The 13,689-nt window shown below is 40.1% G+C and overlaps 1 protein-coding gene across 2 annotated transcripts in view; it reads left to right on the top strand.

Moving 5' to 3' along the window:
- Positions 1–13,689, top strand: part of LOC6582141 (G-protein coupled receptor dmsr-1) — a 40,343-nt gene that overhangs the window by 10,585 nt on the left and 16,069 nt on the right. The window contains exon 1 of one of the 2 annotated variants that reach the window (XM_015162297.3): positions 6,650–7,067. The exons of the other annotated variant lie outside the window; for it this stretch is intronic. The gene's annotated coding sequence lies outside the window, so the exon portion shown is untranslated. Of the gene's footprint in view, positions 1–6,649; positions 7,068–13,689 lie in introns of those variants that run through there. 2 annotated transcript variants of the gene reach the window in all.

The following is a 13,689-nucleotide window of genomic DNA, read 5'->3' as shown; positions in this document are numbered from 1 at the left end:
GCCACCACTTACCACATGCCACATGCCAGATGCCACACACACAGTCGCAGCAGGTGCCGAATCAGCGGAAATCAACAACAGGCGACAAACAACAAAAGGCTCAAAGGACACGACGTCAAACAAGATAAAGGCAACAAAACGCAATTTCTTCAATATTTCAAACAATGACAAATTAAACAAAAGACGCAGTCAAGCGCGTGTCAAATTGGCACAAAAAAGAGTCCATTGATTATTTTTTATAAATTTAAGATTAGTGAAAAAGTGTAAAGTGCAAGCGAAGTGCACTTCCTCCGTACTTGCAGCAGCTGTGCGAAAATCAATTTTCGCTTGTTTAGCAATTGACAGTTTTAAGCAGGTCTTCATTCAATTTTGTTGACAGTTTTAGCACTGAGCTTATTGTGCAGTCAAGGATGCGAATAAGGAGCCAACGGGATACGCTCGACTGTGACATATCCAGAGCCTTGCATCTTTACAGCAACCAAATTGAAAGGCGATAATCATAATCGATTATAAGTAGCTATGTATTCAATTATTAAAACGAGTTCATCAGTTAATATCCTACTAAATATTTCAATTAAAATTAAAAGCTGTAATCCTTGTGAGCTCGATAAGTTATATTATTTAATATTCAGTACTCTTAACTAAATTATTCCAGGCACGTGTGCGCTTTAATTAACACATACTCTGCTGAAATTTAAAGTATTCTCTATAAACTCTAGTCTTTATAGTGCACACAGTTTTAGTATACCCTTTTGTTTGGCTCCATTTGGCGTGTAAAAAGAAAGTTAAAAACCTCTTAAATGCTGGCAGCAGGCACGTGCCGCCCATATAAAGAGCGCATAAGTGCGGCAAAGCGTCGAAAATGTCGCCCATAATTCAACTAACGAATACTCGAAAGTTTTGGGCAGCTGCCGCTCCGCACTGCGTCCATTAGTCCATTGCTGCTTTGAATGTGTTTGTTTGTGTGCGTATGCCCCTAAACCGGGAAATGTGTGCGAGCAACATAGTGAGTGCCTGACTTGCCATTAGCTTTGGGCTAAACACACACACACACACACACACACAAATACACTCACACATACACAGACCAATTATGCAGCAACTGCGCCCCGAGCATCAGTTGTTTGAGCTGCGAGCTGGGCAAGTTTTTGGGCTTTTGCTGGAAGCTTTTGCCTTTCATTTCGAAAATTGAATAGCTTTGTTACTTCGAATAAATGTCGCCGCTGCCTTTTAAAGAAGAGCTAATAGGTCGTTTAATTTTAGGCTCTACTGTACTTAAGGTGTACATCTTATGATACTCTTCTTATTGGTAAAGAAAGAGCTTTATTAATTTTTAAGCCTAATTTGATTTGCGATTTGCATTTCAATGCTCTGACTGCACCTGAAATTCAAATGAACATGGCATTCGTAAATTACAATTCAGTGTTATGTGTCTGTGCTTAAGTATATGGAAGCTTATAACAGTTTATTTACAATTCAGTGCACAACATGAATTACATTTGTGTTGCGGTGCGTATACGTTATGTAGGTATGTATGTCTACTTTTTTTTTGGCAGTTTTGGGCAGGTGGCTGTTGCGTGTAGCCGAGCTGCCGAAGGAGCCGCTTGTAGAGCAGCTGGCATAACTGGTAAATGTTCTAGAAATGCTCTCAAATGCATGTTTTCCGAAATTTATTGTCTGAATGGCGAATGCGAAGCCATAAATCATAAAGCAAATGACAGCAAGCAGCTACCAAGCTTTACTACTTTAAAACGTAAATAAAATAAATTATTATAAATAGCTGAGCAGAGATATGAATATAAAAAGACATAAGCCGATGCGTGGGTGAGATTATAAGAAGTTGACTTAAGGCAAAGCTGTTTACCAATATTATCTTTACTTGCGAGTAGAATAAATTCTATTAAATTAAACAAAAACTGAAGATGGGAGACAATGGAGTACTTTAATAACATTATTCAACGTACTTCTGTTAAAAGACATCGTTTATTTTAGTATATCGACTATTGCTGCAGTTATACTATCGATATATTAGCCTTGACATTTATAACGATTATTTTTATAAGTTATGCTGCCGATCTCAAAGCAATATTCTTATCGATATATACAAAGGAATTCATATTAGCGCTAACATCAATATCGATTAATTATGTAAGCTATGCTGCAGCTGACCTTTCCAAATGAGCTAATTTTGAATTCTGCTTTGTGCATAATGTAATTAAACATAAATAGAAGCATCTGCCTCTTGCAACTGCAAAGTTTCACGAGCTGAGCTGTGTTATAATTAATTTTGCACTTTGCAATCTGTATAACAATTTCGTACTGCACATTTGGGGGAACTTCTGCTGCTGTGTGTAATCATTTGATGTAGCGAATAAATAATTCATGCGCCGCATTGTACGAGCTGCGCTTTAGCTGTGATCGCGCGCGGTACGAGCTTTAATTACAGCTGGGCTATGATTAAATTATAATGCTGCTCGGTCGACCTTTTAAGCGTCCCCTTGACGCTGGCGTCGCAGCTGTTGCTTTTAATTAATTTGCGCTTAGACGCCGAGCTACGAAGAAAAATTACCAGCCGCCCAAGCGAGCGAGAAAAAAATGAAATTAAATAAAATAGAAAAAGTCTAGCTCAACGGTTTTTGGTCCTGGCGTCCAGGTGAGAAATGAACAATGTTTGCGGCCAGTAGGCAGCCGCCATCGTCATTACGCAGATTTCTCCAAGGTACACAGACAAAAAATAAAAAGGAACAAATTGCGCTGGACGTGCTCCACATCCGAGACGCAGATGTGGGTCAGCTGTTGGTCACAGTGGTGCTCGAGCCTGCACTTCCGCTACATAAATTGGCGAGTTTTATAGTTTGGCTGAGCTGTGGGCGAGTGGGACGTGTGCTGGACATGTGGTTAGACAGATGTCCCACTAAATATTTGGTTTTGGTAATAGGAATTTCTAATACTACTAATATAGGATAGCAATTTATATGAGGAATAGTCACAAATATTAAATAAAATGAAAATATATTGAAAATGAATTTTATAAAATTCTACAATATAACATTTATACATAAAGTGTGTATAGCTGCTCTATTTAGTTTTTAGTCACGAATATCAAATGAAATAAAAACCTATTGAAAATAAATCTAGTCAAATTGTGGCAACATCAAATAATTCAAGTCTTAATAGATGCTCTAGTTATTTTTGCCATTGGGCGCCACAAAGCAAATCACGTATACGACAAATTTGTTATTGAGATTGATTTTGTCAGGCTGTCAACAGATAAAGAGAAAGTGGGCGTGCGAGTCATTCGCACGTAAAATCAGAGAACTGCTGACCATGGGATTGAACCCAGTACGTCCACGTGCTCAATTGAAGACCGTCTGACGAATATATATATATATGTATATATATATTTAGAAATGTGCAGAACAAGAGATGCGACATCAAAATGCCAGCTAGCCTCTATAGCAGAACGCAAACAGTTGACATAAAACAACGCTGATAAAACAGCTGCCTTTTGCGAAAGTTCCGCTTGGAGCTCTCTGGTTTATGTTGCTTGACATTATATATTTTCATGGCTAACGCCCCGGCATTTCTGTTGCTGCTTGATTAATGTAGAAAGCCAAGCGAAAGTCCGGAATTGTCGTTGGCGTTTTAATAAAATGCAAATTGATATCGTCACGAATTCAGCTTCAGTTTTAAAATCTAATTTAGTCTTTATATTCAGCTACATAAGCCAAGCCAGATATTGTTATATATTTTCTTAGAAAATTTGACAGCTAACGCAATAGACAGCAAAGCAGGAGCGTCACATTAGGACGAGTGAAAGAAGAGAGTAAACTTTCTAGAGTTGTTTCAATTATCGAATTTACTGCATATGTATGCTATTTTTCATGTATAATAAGTTTTCTTAGTCCGATTACTTTTCCCTTATTTAGTACTCATTGCATACTACATTACCCGCTTTTGGGCCCATTGCTGACTTGGCTGCGCTCCTGCTGCCGCTGCTGCTGCCCATTTGAATAAACACATTTGGCTGCCGCAGAAATTGGCGCCTTTCGCCGCTTCCTTTTGGAAAACTGTCGCTGCCCACGCGAAAGAAATATTGAACAGTTTCGCTGACACAATTTCTGCTATTTGCTGTTGCTCTATGTTTGCAAATTTGAAGCGAAAAGAAATAATCCAAAGAAAATGTTTAGCATTCAGCTGACGTTCTATTTGTTTACAATCGAAACACAGGCCCCCCCCCCACATCCCTATGCGCAGCAGAGTTAAGGCTAATGACAGATGGCATTTGCTAAATGCTATAAAATGAATCCATAGAGATATCAAACTAAACTTGAACTAGCACACTCTAAGCACTGTTCATGGCAAGGCACGTAGCAGTGCGAGAGGCAGAGATTTGAAAGCTCGTCAAAATTTCAGTTTGCAGCGGCAATTGACAAGAGCTTTAACCAAATTCATGTCGGGCCCAGCCCCCCTTTGTGGCTGTCACCGAGCGCCAGAGGGACCCAGACTCGATCATGCATATAAACCCATGCAATATGCCTGGCTGTCAGCACAAATGCCCGTATGTATCCACATCCGTATCCATGCCCGCCCACACGTGCCCCATTCTCAGCGAACGCGACGCAGCTCAATAAATAAAAATTTATTTGCGCTGCCAGTGAAAATCGCTTATAGTGTTTGGTTTTATTTACAATCACACGCAGATATCATCGCTCTACTTCAGTGCTTAGCTGCATGTGAATATGTGTACATATGTATGTATGTATTTATATATATAGTCATATATGCAATATTTGGGATTTTATTTCATACATTTCATGCTGGCATGTTTTCATTCCATTTGGTTACCTTTTGTGTTATATTATATATTATTTATTGTTATATCTGTGAATTTTCCTAAAAATATTCGACTGGGAATTTGCGAACTGTTTGCGTTTAATTGGATAACGTCAAGTGGCATATTTGATTAGAATATTTTTAAACAATGTTTCGTTGGTATTTTTCGCACAATAAATATGCCAAATTCATATAAATATTTTGTAGCTATAATTTATTAAATTCTGAATGTATTAAAAGAACCGAGCCTGGATTAAAGCAGCATAAATAATTGCATGCCCTGCAGCTCTCACATAATCTATACAAACCATGTAAACACACACACACACAGACATACATATATACATATCTGAGTTAAGCTCATTTGCAATTTTGCCAGCCAAAAATCGTCAATTGCACTAATTATGCAAGGCGCTGGCGCCCAGGCCAGCCTTGTCGACTATTTGCAGCTAGCTTTTGGCCCTTATGACATCAGTGCATGGCTCATCATAAACGGGCGAAACATGGCCAAGAAGTGGTGCGGTGGGGCACGTGGAGCTGGGCCAGTGAGCCGGAAACACTAACGAGAAAACTCTGCAACATTTTTGGTGGCAATATTTTTGGCAACGATGTTGCCGCTGGCACATTTCTGGCTGCATTGCCAATGAGGCTGCAATTTGGCAGCATTTTGTGGCCACAGTCGCAGCACCTGCACTCCCCCTCTCCTTTCTCTCACCCCTGTTGCTTTAATTTATGTGGCAGCGAATCGTTGCAGCATTTAGCTTGATTATTCATCATTTTAAATGGAAATGGGAAACTAAACGAGTCGCTGTTAGCCTTAATCGCGCTTTAAGCCCACTGAAGTTTAGTCAGGTCTTGCTCGAATGGGCACAGACAGCGCGTTGCCTTAAAGGATTAAGGCATTAACATGCTGGAGTACAAGCTCTTTGTTATTTGATGGACGCATCTGTTGGCCAACATGACAGCCAGACGGCGAGCCACAGCTACAACTTGAACCAGAACCAACAGCTGGACCGGCAGCCGGATCAGCACTTGGCACAGCTCTGCTGCCAACGACAGTTTCACGCTTCATTTGCATAAAGAGTCGCTGTACATTGCGCACCCAAAGGCAGAGACAACTCTACGAAAGGGTCGAGCGACTATCGCAAAAGTGTCGATAATGACCCGACAGCAGTTTAGCAGTTTAGCATTTGGAACTAAATAGCTTTAAAGCTAGAGTTTTATGGCGAGTTCTACTTTATGAATTGTGAAATGTAATATTAGGTCGACATTGTATTATTTGTTCGCCGACAGCAGTTGCGGTCGTTATATTAAACATGGCACTAACCACATTGCGTACACGACATGTTGGCTGCATAAATTAGCTTGGGCCATTACCCCAGCCACAATCGGGGCTTTTCATTCGGTTCAGCCGCGTGGCAGCGCCATCTGTTGTCGCCTTTGCATTGACCTTAACCCCGCGCGCGAGCAGCGTTAAGGAAATGGAAAACAAAGCAGACACAGCAAACACAGCAAACACAGCACAAAGCAAAACTAAGCCAAAAACATAAATATTGTCAAGCGAGCAACAGCTAACGGTAAACAGCTGTTTGGCCCACATCAGCTGGCTTGGAAGAGCGCCTGCGCAGCAAAGCCCAATTTAAGAGAGTCTCTGGGCAAGCAAAGAGCAAAGCCTTTGCAGACAGCGTTTGTCTTTGTTTGACTTTGCTTGTTTTTGTTTGACTTTGCACTGTGATTGGGTTCCACATTGCCTGCGACAGCTGTGGAACTTAACTTAGTTTCTGCCTTTCCGGCCAAATTACTGCCAGCAGTTGCCGCCAAATGCTGCTGCGAATCGCGCACAGCTCGATTGCCGCTCGCTGCGTTTAGCCAGGCTACGCGTATTCTCGTCTTCGGCCAGTGTCGTCGTCGTTGTCGTCGCTAGTTCGTCCATCGTCAGAGTCCGGCTCTTCGCTGCGAATTATATCATGCGAATTTTCGGCAATGTTGTCTCAGTTCTATTTTGTATTTCGTGCGCCGCGAATCGGTTCTAATAGCCGCACGATCGGCTCCGCTCATTAAACAATACGTTCGCTATCGTATGGTCAGCGAAACTATGTGAAACTTAAATTACTTGAACTACATTAGTACATAAAAAAAAAAAAAAAAAAAAAAAATGAAAATGTGTGTAACATTTAAATAGTATAATAAATAAATAACTTTATCTTTGCGAGCTGCAGTCCCCAGTTGCTGTAAGTGTCCTGAATTATTATAGCCCCATTTATCATGTGCTTAACGTTAGAGATGCAAATTCTAAATTCAGTGGGGAATATCATTTCAGATAGAGTCAATTTCGTGTTAGCTACGAAATAAATTTATAAATAAATCTCGTGTATTTTCTTTGATTTTACACAACAAATAATTTCATATTTTTCATTTTACAATTTCGATTAAATTTCCACTCAATTGCTTCTGGAGCAAAAATGCTTTAATCATTTGTTAGAGACCGTTGAAGCCACAACATTTTCCATTCATTTGAGAATGTTCAATTGCACAATACGCCTGAATAATTTGTGTGTTTCTCGATTAAAATTAATGAAGTGTTACTAATGTCGGCTAAGAAACATTTCTCAATTTCCAATTGCTGGCAAATAGTCGGCTATTAATGTGCATGGCAAATAATCGAATCAAATTATTTTCTACATTTTATTTCGTTGCTTTCATAATATTGCAGCTTAGTTAATTTTAAGGCAACTCTTTGGGTGGGAAAAATAATGTCCCTAGCCAAATAGGACAATACCGAATGCGAAACAATTCAAGCAATCTCGAAATGGCACTAGGAATATAAAGGCGCACGTTGCTGGCACGTGACGACACAAAATAGAAAAGAAAGTGCTACTTGAGAGACAATAAATAAAATACGCTGAATAAGAACAAGAGCTAGAACAAGACGAGGAAAATGCATTGAAAAGACAAGTGTGCGACACTTGAGTGTATATGGATGGCTTTGCTAGGGTTATGAAACAAGCTCCTCGAATTGGCTGCCAATAACTGGAAAAACAATGAGGCACAGGTAGAAAATCAGGACATGACAGAGAGATGGAGTGCATTTTCAATTGTGCATTGAAATGAAATTATTCAAGTGATTTTCCAGCCATGCAACACAACTCATTGGCGCATTGCAGGCGCATCTCCCACGCTCTCTCTTTCTCTCTCCCTCGCTTTCTCCCTTTCTATGACAGGTGTGTGCAGCTGTTGTGGCAGCTGTGTTAATTAGAATTCGTGTTGCCATTAATTGAAACACGAACGGGACAAGCGTAAAGCAATGAAGCTGCTCAACAGTGGGCGTCATCAATCAATGGCCTACCCAAAACTTAATTAAAATCCAACCCCTCTGCGTATGCCCTTTAATGGCCAGAAATATCTATCAGTCTCTGAGGCTAAGTTTCATTATTTCTCGCTTAGCTTCATTTCATTTATTTTTATTTTTATTTATTTATTTATTTTTTTTTTAAGTTTTGAATAAAACTTTTACAGCTGTAAGTTTAGCGCTTGGTCATGGCATCCAAATCAAAGCACTGCTGGTCTGTTTTCGTGTAAAGCAGCAGCATCATCATCTGCCTGAAGTTTTAATCAAAAATCAGTTGAAACTTTCAGCGCGCGAACTGCTGACCAAACTTTCTCGCCAAACTAATTCCGAGCCAAAATTATAAAGTATTTTGGTTAAATCGGAACAGAAAAAATAAAGAAGAAGAGAAATCGTAGTGATGAGCTATTGCTGTCTTGAAATTAAGTAAACAAGCAATTTGCATAACGCTGCGTATACGCAATAAAGTATTGATATAAGAATCAGGGCCTAAGCCACGGCCATATCAACATGGCTTTTCCCTTATTTATGCCGTTTCCCGTTTCCTGCTGATTGAATTTCGCTTTGATTCTTTGTCATTCGCCATTTGCCTTTTTGTTTTGTTTTTGCTATTGAGCTGATATTATTAGAGTTTCCTTTGTTTTCGTTGTCGCTTTCGTTGTTTTCTTTTTTATTTTTGGCTTTCGTTTCTTGTTTTTTGTTGATTGTTGATTGTGTATGCTTGCGTAATTTGAGTTGATATACGATATGCCAGAAGTTGGGCGCCTATCATGTGGCCTCTGATTGTTTCATATTAAATGTATTGCTGCGTTGCTGACCTGGCTGGCAGTGCGCCCTGCTCGCGTTGCCACAACAATTGCCGCAGGTCGTGGGCCTTGCCATTTTTTATGGCTCACTTAGACGCAGATTTGTTTGCAAATGATATGTCAGCCAAGTCGCACGTAATGCCAATTATCATAAAATTACATTTTTTTCCCTCTTCATATTTTTCTTTTTCTTTTTGCCGGATTTATTTATGAATTGGCTGCTTACGTGAGCTGATGTACGGCAGCAATTGCTGGAGCTATTTATACAATTGCAGACAAATAAAGAGACGAAAATTAAGATTTAACAGTGGCTTTAAGAAATGTATAGCTCTGCTTAAACAATCTCATTTATGACATTTAAATTATTGTAAAATGTAAAACATTTACATTTAGTATTAAAGCTGTCCATGTTTAGCTTGTTCTCAGCAAACTTTTTCCTACAAAACAGAGAGAGATGTAGAAAAACAACTTTCCTTTTATTTAATAAAACATTTCAAGTTTTATGATAAACAATGGCCAACAACTTGCGCTGCAGCCGGCGCTTTCCGCCTGCCAAATCTTTGCTGTCAAATATTGTTTTTAGAGCACTCAGAACTAAGCCTCGTAAAAAGTTGCATCCGCTTGTTGCGGACTCTTTGGGCCAACAATTTATGGCGCAGCAATAAGAATTGTGACAACAAATTTAGCAGCTTGGCCAGAATGTTGGAAGTCGGCAAAGGGAAGGGAAGCTGCATAACTTAATATACTCCACATTAACTTTAAATGCAGCGAAATTTATTCACTTGCGCCTCGGTTTACAGGGCAAAGTTGTCAAACCAAATTTATGAGCTCGCCTGAAGACGATGGCTGACTTTTGAATAATGCATATAATTAAATATGTATATATATTCATCTTCACAAATAAATCACTTTTGGCAATGCGAAATGATTATTTAACAGCTTGCTGCAACATTTGAGTGAATTCTGAATTGCTGTGAAATTGCTTGACCGCCTCTTACGTGCCCCAAGCATATCAGCTGCCCAGTTGCCCCAACTGTCCGATCTGTGATGGTGCAACATGCGGCATGACTATTAAAATAGACCAGACCCAGCTGAACTGGCAAAAAGCTTAGCTAAGAAGGTGATAGAGGGCATCATTTGCCACAGCTGGACAATGAGGCTGAAGATACTTTCTTTGAAAGGGCATATTGAAAAAGAGAACATTTTCATTTGCATCAACTTACTTTAGAGTATATAGTCTAGGGCATTGCATAGTCATGCATAGCCTGCAAAACTGTCAACATGCTGCCTCACGTTTTTTGATGACAGCAATGGCGGGCGACGCTGTTAACGACTTTGCGACACTTGGTTCAGGTTAAGGGCAAAGTCATGAAAGCGCTATAATTCGGTAATGAAGGCGGACACAGCTGCAGACAGTCACTATGAATTAACCATAAATATACATATAGAAGACGAGCATTTTAGATAACGAGCGAGCGCCCCCGTCGATCCCAAGCTGACTCGATGGCCCCGCCAACAGCCCATTGCACTTTAAATAGGCCAAACGAATGTGTGGCCAAGCTTATTCCACTTTTTTATTTTTTTTTAATTTTTTTTAATAGACAGCTCAGTGAACATTCTGGCACGTTATTGAAAATCAAATAAGACTGAAGACTGAAGACTGAAATGCCAATGCTGAGGCAGTGCAACTGCAGCATGTGCGTGAGCCGCTTGCTGATGGCAGGATGGTTGGTTGGCCTGGTGGTTGGGTGGGTGAAAGCGAAAGTGCATTTGAAGTGTTTTCTTCTAATTTCGCTAAGGGTGGCGCGAAGCGCAACGCAACGCAAATTGACACACTCTTTGGCACAATTGGGTCATAAACTAGTCCAAGGATCTAGAGCTGCAATCAAGCTTTTGTATAATTCGAACTAAATAGGCATGATAACCTTTTTGATTGAGCGCACGTATCTGTGAGTGAGTGCTGTGTGTGTGTATACGTGTGTGCTTGTGTTTGTGTAGAAGTGTGTAAAGTAGTTTGGCTTAGTTTTTATGCGTCGCCTGCCATAAACTGCGGTCAGCATGTTGTATCATGTTTTCGCTAGGGTCGCCCAATTAAATAATTAAGGTTTCTGATTGATTGCGCCATAGACTATGAAAGTGTTTACTAATCAGTAAGTTTGTTTACATAACTAGCTAGCCTAGACTACTTGCCTGCTTCGCTAAGTAATTGGACGGACAAATAATTATATACGTATCTTGCTTCGGCTTGTGGAAATTATGAAAGTTTGTCACGTTCCAATTTAGCTCAATGTATATTTATATTTGTTATACAATCCAGTTCTACTTAGCTATAAACTGCAATTGAAGGCTTTGCTACAAAGTTTCGAAATAGCAATTATTTTATGTGCATTAAAATTTCATAGCCTACTTTCAGGCGGAAGTGTAATTTGTTATGACAGGACTTGAAAGAAACTAAACTGCGGGGCCATTTCGCTTCCCATGTCAGCCAGCGCTCGCACCTAATTCAATTAGTCAACTTCATTGTTAATTAAAACAAACTGCGCTGCTCACAGCATGAGCATGTACGAGGTCCTGGGACACGCCCAATTGAGTGTCAGCTGGCTGTAATGTTTTCTCTGTGTTACTTTGTGGCAACAGTGCGTAAAATAATTAAAAGAAATATATATCAGTGCTCACTGTGTGTCCTTGCTGCTAAGTAGATTTCAAATTATTCCATTAGTGCTGATGACATTTGGCCTGGCTCTGCCAAGATGATATGCCATGCGATATGTGAAGTGCTAATGTGCCGCCAGGCTGCCTGGCTGCTGGCCAAGTTAATTAAATACTCGTATGTGCTCGGGCAGTAGGCGCCGCCGGATGGGAAGCCAGCTTAGCATACACACTCGCACACACACACATACACATATGGCATACGACTATTAATGTTCCAACGTCGGCTGGCAAAAGCTCAAACAATTGTAAAAAATTGGTAAACAAATCGCGGGAAATTAACCTTTAGTGAATGGAAGCATAAGAAATGAAAATGTAAATTCATCGCACGCAGAGCCCAAGCCTGACTGCATGATTTATGTCTGCGAATGAAACAACAAAGTAAATAAGCACATCAATCAGAGAGCCGTCCTGACTGGAGGTGAGACTTGAATTGAGCTGATGAGGCCAGCATTAGAACTCTCAGTCATAATAAGACTGCTTTCTTCCTCTGCTTTGTCAGCGCTGTCCGCTGTCTGTCAGCTCCGATAAGAAGCTGGCAATTGATTGGAGCCCCCCTCCCAGTACATTGCCAAACAGACAAAAGATCAACAAACTGAACTAAAGTTGTCAGCCACATTTTAAAGCGTTGCCATTGCCACAGCCACTGAGGGAAGTAAAATAAATTAGCTATGGCCAACACGTAGGCCTATAAAATATTTGAGACTTTGTGCGCCATGGACACCGTACGCAACTGTCAGGCGTGGTCAGCGTGAGGACTTCCCGAAATTATATAAACGGAGTAGGGTCCTCACACTTGACCTGGCTGCCAGCCAGTCAAATGCGTAGGCCGTGCAAGTTTTTTTAAAGCTAACTTGACATTTTTCTCGCAATTTAAATGTTGTCTTCAAGTCTGCGCAAAAGGGAAAGCTACTGAACAGTTTCCTCTATGCATCCATTATTCATATTTGACAGCTTTTTGGGAGCCCACGCTGCGTATGGGCTTCATTTGTTTTCATGCGAATTTTTATTTTTATTTTTATTTTTTTCTATTTTGAATATTTCACGTAGCTGAAGTTCTCTCTCTCTCTCTCTCTCTCTCTCTCTCTCTCTTTTGTTGGCCGCCAACGCTTTAAAATGCGTATCAAATTGTTTCATGGAAATGAGACGAGTTCAAATATCAGGCTAAGTGCACAGGGCCCAAGGCGTCAGAACGAAAGGCCAATATCATGAAAAGAAATGTTAACAAAATTATTGTTTACTTTTGATTATGTATTTTGATCGCAACGGATACGCGAAACGCCATCAAGTGTACTTGTGTACAAACAACGGCATTAGTAGAGAATTTAGATTAGGTGCACTCGAATGAGTTTACAGAACTTTTCACTTGACTTAAGCCACCTTGAACTCTGGCAAATGAACTTGTTTGCCACTGCCTCAATCAATCAAGCTGACCCAGGGGCTTACGATGCCTGCAACTCAATTTGCGGCTGCTTCGACTGAATATCAGGATGCCAAACACCAGTTAACGGCTGGCATAACAATACAAGGCAAGTCCATTGGAAAATCCCTGGACCTACATCTGGGCTGAGCCACAACGGCCTAAAACAATTCCTTTAAAAATTTGCATAAATTGACACAAGGCCAAAACGGCCACAGAAATGCTTCCATATGTGTGTAATGGGAGGCAGCTTGACAACATTTTCTGAATACCCCAGACATTTTAGATAACTTAAATACTTTATCTCTTTGTTGCATAATTGAAAGGAGCTGTGGCATGCAGCACACATAAGGCTTGGTGCTCGAATGCTGAAACTCTTGAAGCAAATGTGTGTGAGTGTGTATGTGTGTGAAATAATGAGTTTGTAGGTGAAAGTGCTGTATTAGACAATGTATTTGTATTTCTACATCTGTATCTGCATCTGCCCATAAGATACAAGATACAAGATACAAGATACAAGATACAAGATACAAGATACAAGATACAAGATACAAGATACAAGATACAAGATA

This window comes from Drosophila mojavensis, unplaced genomic scaffold (assembly GCF_018153725.1).
Source record: "Drosophila mojavensis isolate 15081-1352.22 unplaced genomic scaffold, ASM1815372v1 contig_74, whole genome shotgun sequence".
Taxonomy (NCBI): Eukaryota; Metazoa; Arthropoda; class Insecta; order Diptera; family Drosophilidae; genus Drosophila; species Drosophila mojavensis.
This window is presented reverse-complemented; position numbering and strand designations above follow the sequence as displayed.